The sequence below is a fragment of the Anas acuta genome, chromosome 2, assembly GCF_963932015.1.
Source record: "Anas acuta chromosome 2, bAnaAcu1.1, whole genome shotgun sequence".
Lineage (NCBI taxonomy): Eukaryota > Metazoa > Chordata > Aves > Anseriformes > Anatidae > Anas > Anas acuta.
In genome coordinates this window covers 7685556-7691896 of record NC_088980.1, presented here as the reverse complement: position 1 = coordinate 7691896, position 6341 = coordinate 7685556, and the positions used below count along the sequence as shown (strand labels likewise).

General features: G+C 39.2%; 1 long non-coding RNA gene across 1 annotated transcript; it reads right to left on the bottom strand.

The window, feature by feature from the left end:
- Positions 1-275: 275 nt before the first annotated feature.
- LOC137851649 (uncharacterized) lies at positions 276-1972 on the bottom strand. The gene is made up of 2 exons (XR_011093320.1): positions 1811-1972; positions 276-930 (listed from the first exon to the last, which is right to left on the bottom strand). It is a non-coding gene; the product is annotated as an uncharacterized lncRNA (long non-coding RNA).
- Positions 1973-6341: the final 4369 nt, after the last annotated feature.

Below are 6341 nucleotides of genomic sequence, written 5' to 3'. Positions count from 1 at the left end.
AGGTCATGCAAGATCGCTTTGTCAAGCAGTGTTAAATGAAGCAGTTGCCTCGTGTCTTTCTTCAGAGCTGTTCTGTGAAACACAGCATCTAGTAATTTAAAGGTGAAACGAAGAATAAGGCAAAGGGTTGTGGGAAGAAAAGCCTGGCCATGTCCATTTGATTCCATTTGCAGGGCCATGGACAAGAAAAGATGAAAGATGACTTTGTGTGTAAGTCAGTGCACCTTTGCACACCTCAGCTCTCTGCTGAAGGATGAAGAGGGACTCTGAGGGTCTTGTGCAGAAACTTTACATGGTGCTGAGGCTTGATTCCATGCACTGAGGTTTAATTCTGACATCCACTGATAAGCAAAGTAGCCTGGATGCCAACAGTGTTCCAGTTCCTCTGCTACAAGTGTAATTTTGGTATCAAAATCATGATGCAGCTTCTATTACAGATGCCTTTGTATATCCAGTGACATGTTCAGAATATACAAGGACTACCCTGATGTTTCCATCCCAAGTGTGTATTTTTTTCAATATTTTCATCTGGGCTCACGTTTTTTCCTGTCTTCCTTCAGTTTAACCATTCCCAGTATATGACATGAGAGTAAGAAATCTGGCTCTCTTTCGTACATTGAGAGAAACATTTCAGAAACAGCTCGGTCACACCAATCTCCTCCAACCTTGATGTGAAGCACCACCCGCAATCCATGTGTAGTATTTTGGCTGTTTGCCTGATTTAGCTACAGATTTGCTGACCTGTGTCCAATTTTTGTTCTGGGCCTCCCAAAGCTCTTAGTTCTCCCCAGGTGTCTTCTCCTTCATGCAGTGCAGTTGTATTTAATCTTCCTTCAACAAACAGCAGCACACAGCCTTGGCACCATTTTCCTTGGCCTTGTACATGTGCAATGGCCATTGTCCCAAAAGGCAAGGATCTAACAATGATTGCTGTGAGAAAGAGATGTCTAGTGTGAAAGTTACAGTCCAGCACAGCTTAGCATATTTAAACATGACTAACTTTAAGCTGAATGCTCACAGAGTTTAAACAGCACCGCAAGTGCTGAGCCAACCCTTTCATTTGTCCTTTGTGGCTGCAGTGAAAGCACCCGATAGCATTTGCCCTTTAATGGGATTTCAAAAGAGTTGGGAATCCTTTAATAAAACAAAATACAATCAACAGAAAATAAAGCTGCACTTTCAATTAACGAAGACAATTACTTCTAATTGTACAGCTCATGCATTTTTCAAAAGAAGAGATATCATTTTGCTTTAATTGCTAGGTGTGTTGAATAGGCAATTAAAAACACATTAAATTTGGACCCACAGATAACATGAGCAAATTCCTGTCCCGAGAAGATTACAGTTGTGAATGTACCTCTGTTTTTACTTTACAACCAATAAAGGGTCTCCCTGGACATATTTCCTGGTTCCTCCATTATTGTCACTGCAGATAAGATATCAGCATTTCCATTACAAACAGCTGATATTCAGGGGGACTCAACTAAATGTTCCTGCAGGCAGAACTCTGCCGTCACTCAGCCCAAGAGAGCTGGCTCTGGGCTGTTTTAACAAACTTTGGGTTGCTTCATCTCCCTTTAGCCATGCAGCAGCTGCCCTCTGCACTGCAGGGGCCAAGCCCCAGCACTTACCCAGCAGTGAGCACTGTGTGGCTTCTGAACTGCAAATGAAGGAAATGCTCTTGAAGGAAATTTTCTCCCTAAAAGAAATATGCCTCTTTGCACCACCACACTGATGTATGCTTTAACCCACTCTAAGGACTACTTCATGATTGCACAAACTTGGTAGAAAAAAAGGAAAAAAGAATCACCTGATTTCTCTTTCTTTCCTCTCGTCTCAACCCTGCAAACACTGAATACATGAGCCAACTTCACAGAGGAATTTGCTACCCCTTGAACTGAAGCAGGCAAGCCCTGGAAAGCCATGTTCTTTTCAGTTAGACAGTATCATCATGGGATAAATTTACATGTAAATCCATTTGTGCTGCTATTTATCTGCAAAGCAAGAATGGCAAATGCAAAACAATAGTCACAGCTGCATGTACTTTACAAACTGGGATAGTTTATGTATTCCAGCTTCATCCCTCTTTCTCTTTAAATCCTGCTTCCCTCCAACACCCTTTCTCAGCTAAAGAAACTGAGGTTCTCAGAGAGCCCTAGTAAGGAATGTAATTAGTAATTCCATGAGGTTACTAGAAGTTGGAAGGATAAAGTGTAAGACAGCCTCCAGGACCCACAGTTTTGCTATCCACCTTCTTGGCCTAAAAAGCTGCAGGACTAGCAGAGGAGTGGAAGGGTGCAATCCAGGCCTTCTTGTTCTGTATTCATAACAGATGCTTGGAGATCCAGATTGCTGTCTCTGAAATTACCAGTGTTAATGCACATTATAAAATTATTCTAGTTATTTTTCTGTTTATGCAATTCTGTGAATTTTAGTCACACCTAAAGTTAATAGGTGACATCATAAAGCAGAGGATAAAATAATAAAATAAAATAAAATAATAACACAGCAATTGCCTTTTTCTGGTTAAGTCTGTGCTCAGGAAAGCACATAGCACATATTTCAGTTATTGTGATTTATCATGTAAATAAACTTATTCCATCAAGATGTCTTTACCTGAACTGCTTGCATGCCTGGAGCTAAGACAGCAGAGAGCTGACTAGAAGTAAGACTGATCAGCTGCTTAAAGGTAAGCCCATCTAAATACCTGGCTGATTTGGGGCCTCTATTGAAATCCGTTGTGGAAACCTAATTTATTAGGCTTTATTGATTTCTTGCCAGGACAATTTATAGAGCTGCAGAATCCATAACTTCATACAAAGATTCTTGTAGAACTAACAGAAGAGTCAAAGACAGTTAGAAATGGTCCTCGTGCTGACGCATGAGACAGATAAGTAATTCTGGCTCCTGTTGGTCTCCCAGATAGCTTGTTTAGTTCTCCAGGAGAAGACAGTTAGTGATGTGGACCCTGCAACTGCCCTCAGGTCAGTCTCTACCCAGATGATGGTAGGGGACCAACCCTGTTAATAGGATGCTATTGTCTGGAGCTGTGAGAGCTGTGATGACAGACCGTGATGGAGGGGTTGGAGAGAGCAATAGGTCTTCTTCCAGGGCTCTGACCAGTCAGATGGGAGTAATGATAGGAAATGATTAATATCAGTCTTTATAAATACAAATAACACTGCTTCTCAAGCCCATTAGACGAGGTCTGTTTTTCAAATACTTTATTTATTTTCTATTATATCCAAGACAAACTTCATATTAATAGCCAGAACAATTGCTGTAGTAATGAGAGTTTTGATAATAAAAACTGCAAATTTGATTATTTAACAGAGACCTAAACTTCATCTTGCTTTGCTTGATGGCTTTCAAGTCATTGTGTCCTCACTTTGCTGTCTAACTCCCTTGTACCCATCTGGCAGCCTCACTTTGCACTCTCAACTCTTTCCTAATGGATGTTGCTCATTTCAGACTTCAGAACACCCAGCCCAAAAGTTTCCTAGTGCTATAACTAACCAACAAAGCCTCTAGCAACAATTCATAGCAATGCAACTAAGCTGTAGAGACAGATTCTGAGTTGCTTTCAGATGTTGATGGTGACTCCAAAATCTGCCCAGGAGGAAAATTTTGCCCACACTGCACTATGTATCACTGTTGTGTTAACTGCTGGCTCTGTCTGACTTTGGCATCCCCATTGCTACTTCTGGAAGAACATGTTGTGATTTCAGAGCACCTTGGAAGGATACCACTTCCAGTCACCAATCTCAAAAGCCTAAGCTATTAGGATCTCTCCCAGACTTAGAAGCTCAGGGGCATGCAGGAAACAGGACTCTGAAACCAGGTCTGATTCAGACCCAGAACATGTCAGTAGAACTGGCTGGGAATCTCTTGTTTCAAAGCTTGTCTTCTCAGGAGATGGAAGTTCATCAGAACCAAAGATATTTGAAGGATTCAGTTTTTCTGACTTTTTTGATCAGAGTTTATACCACCACTTCCAAATATTCAAAAGTATCTGACTTCAAAGTTATTAAATCTACTTCTTTAAAAACATGCTCAAGCTTGGAAATTTTAATAAACTGATATTCAAATTAATATGCATGTGTATATATTTAAAGGACAAAATTAAAAACTGAACAACTTGACTAATAAAATTTGAATGATTTTGTGTTTGAATATTTTTGAGACTGGGATATGGATTTTTCAAGATTGTATGTTTGCGAAATTTCAGGTTTTAATTTGATGATAGGAAAACCCTGAAATGTTTTTAATTCTGACAAATTGTAAATTCCTAGTCTGTCATCTACTCACTCTCAATGGGCAAATTCAAGTAAAAAATGAAAGTTGGATTTAAACAGAGCATTTCTCTGTGCTACCAAAGAGAGGGCAAAAAAACCTCTTGTTTTGTATTGTATTTTCATCTCATGTTCAGAAGCATTAGTATAGATAAGGATTTTAAAACAATGAATTTATGCATACATCTAAAAAAAAAAATCCTCCAATATTAAGTTGATGAATAAATATTTACCTAAAAAAAAATAAAAGTCATTTGGTACAAAATTTTAATATTCCATGTACTGCAAGCCAAGCAGACCAAGTGAATATTTCATACTAGGGAAGGACTTTGCAGTGTGAGGTGCATACATATCATGCATTACATTAGGGAGTGTTAAGATGTATTTATAATTCGAAGGATTGGACTATTTTAGAGGGAGAAGCAGCTACAGTATGGAGGATGAGATACCAATAAAAAGGGAAGTAATCTTGAAGAGAGCTGTGCTTAATTCCTAGGAAAGCAAGGCAAAGCAAAAGATAAACTGCAGCCACAGGTGCATACTTAGTTGTCTGCCTTTATAAATATGTATCAACAAAAAAACAAGTACATCTGGTACATCTGTCTCAATACATGTGTAAAAACCCAATCAATATGAAGGATAACAGAGTAGGGGTTTGGTCTGGTGAATGTACAGATGTTGTAAGATATGGGTATGTTAATAGAAGTCTGCGATGGTAATGAGTGTATGGTTACTTCTACAAATATACATGCGTGGGCTGTTTGCACTGAACTTTGCTCTCCTGGGCAATGCTGAAGCAGCAGTTTGCCATTGCTCTTCTTGACTGGGTCACTGCTAATCAATAGCTATATAAATCAGTGCTTCTAGGCCACAGGCAGTCTGATGCCTTGTGTAAACACTTGTCAAGTTCAATTAACAGCCAGGTCTGTTGTTCTCCCCTTCCTTGTCTTGCTGTTGCACCGAGTACAGTGTACTATTTATTATATCTGTAGTTGTTCTCTTCGGATGATGACAAAGGGAAAGGTACCTCAGCCTCAACTATCAGTGGGATTTCCAGGCTTAGTGATCTGCTCCGAACTCCATTAGTCTCAGACATGATTCCCTCTTGTGTAATCAGTAGGGAATTGGTCTCCCTTTGTGAAAAAAGCTCAGCTGGAAAAGGAGCATGTGAATATGGATAGGAAACAATGCATTGTGTGACCCCAGGTGTGGACAGACGAACCAAATGGAGCACACCTGCATGACAAACCATGGCTTGGAGGGCACTGAAGTACCATGAATCATATTTGTCAAATGTTAATAGTCTGTTGCATTCATCATTATTTACATGTTTCTATAAAAAGTGATGTCCATTTAAGATATATAGGCTTATTCATACACACACACATAAACGTTTACACCATCTGCAGGGAAAATTCCATTTACAAAGAACAAACAATGTAGTCAGAGCTTAACTAAGCCTTGAGTCAGCAATTGCACATTGCAATCACCTTTAGTGAATGAATTATTTATCTGCTGGCCAACTGATACTGGCATTGCCGATAGAGGATACATGTTAACATTCTTTTTCAGAAGTGCTGCTGTCATGTTTTAATATCAAATAAGTGAATTAAGCAAAGCTTCAGATATGTTTGAGACAGAACAGATCTTCCAGGGTAAAACTAAAGGGTGCCCAAGGCCAGGTTTGCCTCCAGGCTACTCTGTGGAGATATCTAGAAGACATAAGTTGAATATAGAAAAAAATTAGCTGTAAGTCAAAAGAAGAGAGACAACTAAAGAGGCAGGAAAGAGGCAGAATACTTGCAGGAGAGGCAGAAGCTATTTAAAAACATGTGTTAAATACTTTTGAAGTAAATAGGTATGACCCATTCAAAAAACATTCAAAATTACTTGTCAAATCTCACAACCATGTGATTAATAATAAAAGGAGGCAATTAGCTTCAAAAGTGGAAGCTGTACCAAAATGTAGAGAAAGAGAACAAATTCTGACAAGTTTAACACTACTAGAAGACAGCCCACAAAACAAAACCAAGGAGCAATTTGCTAAAT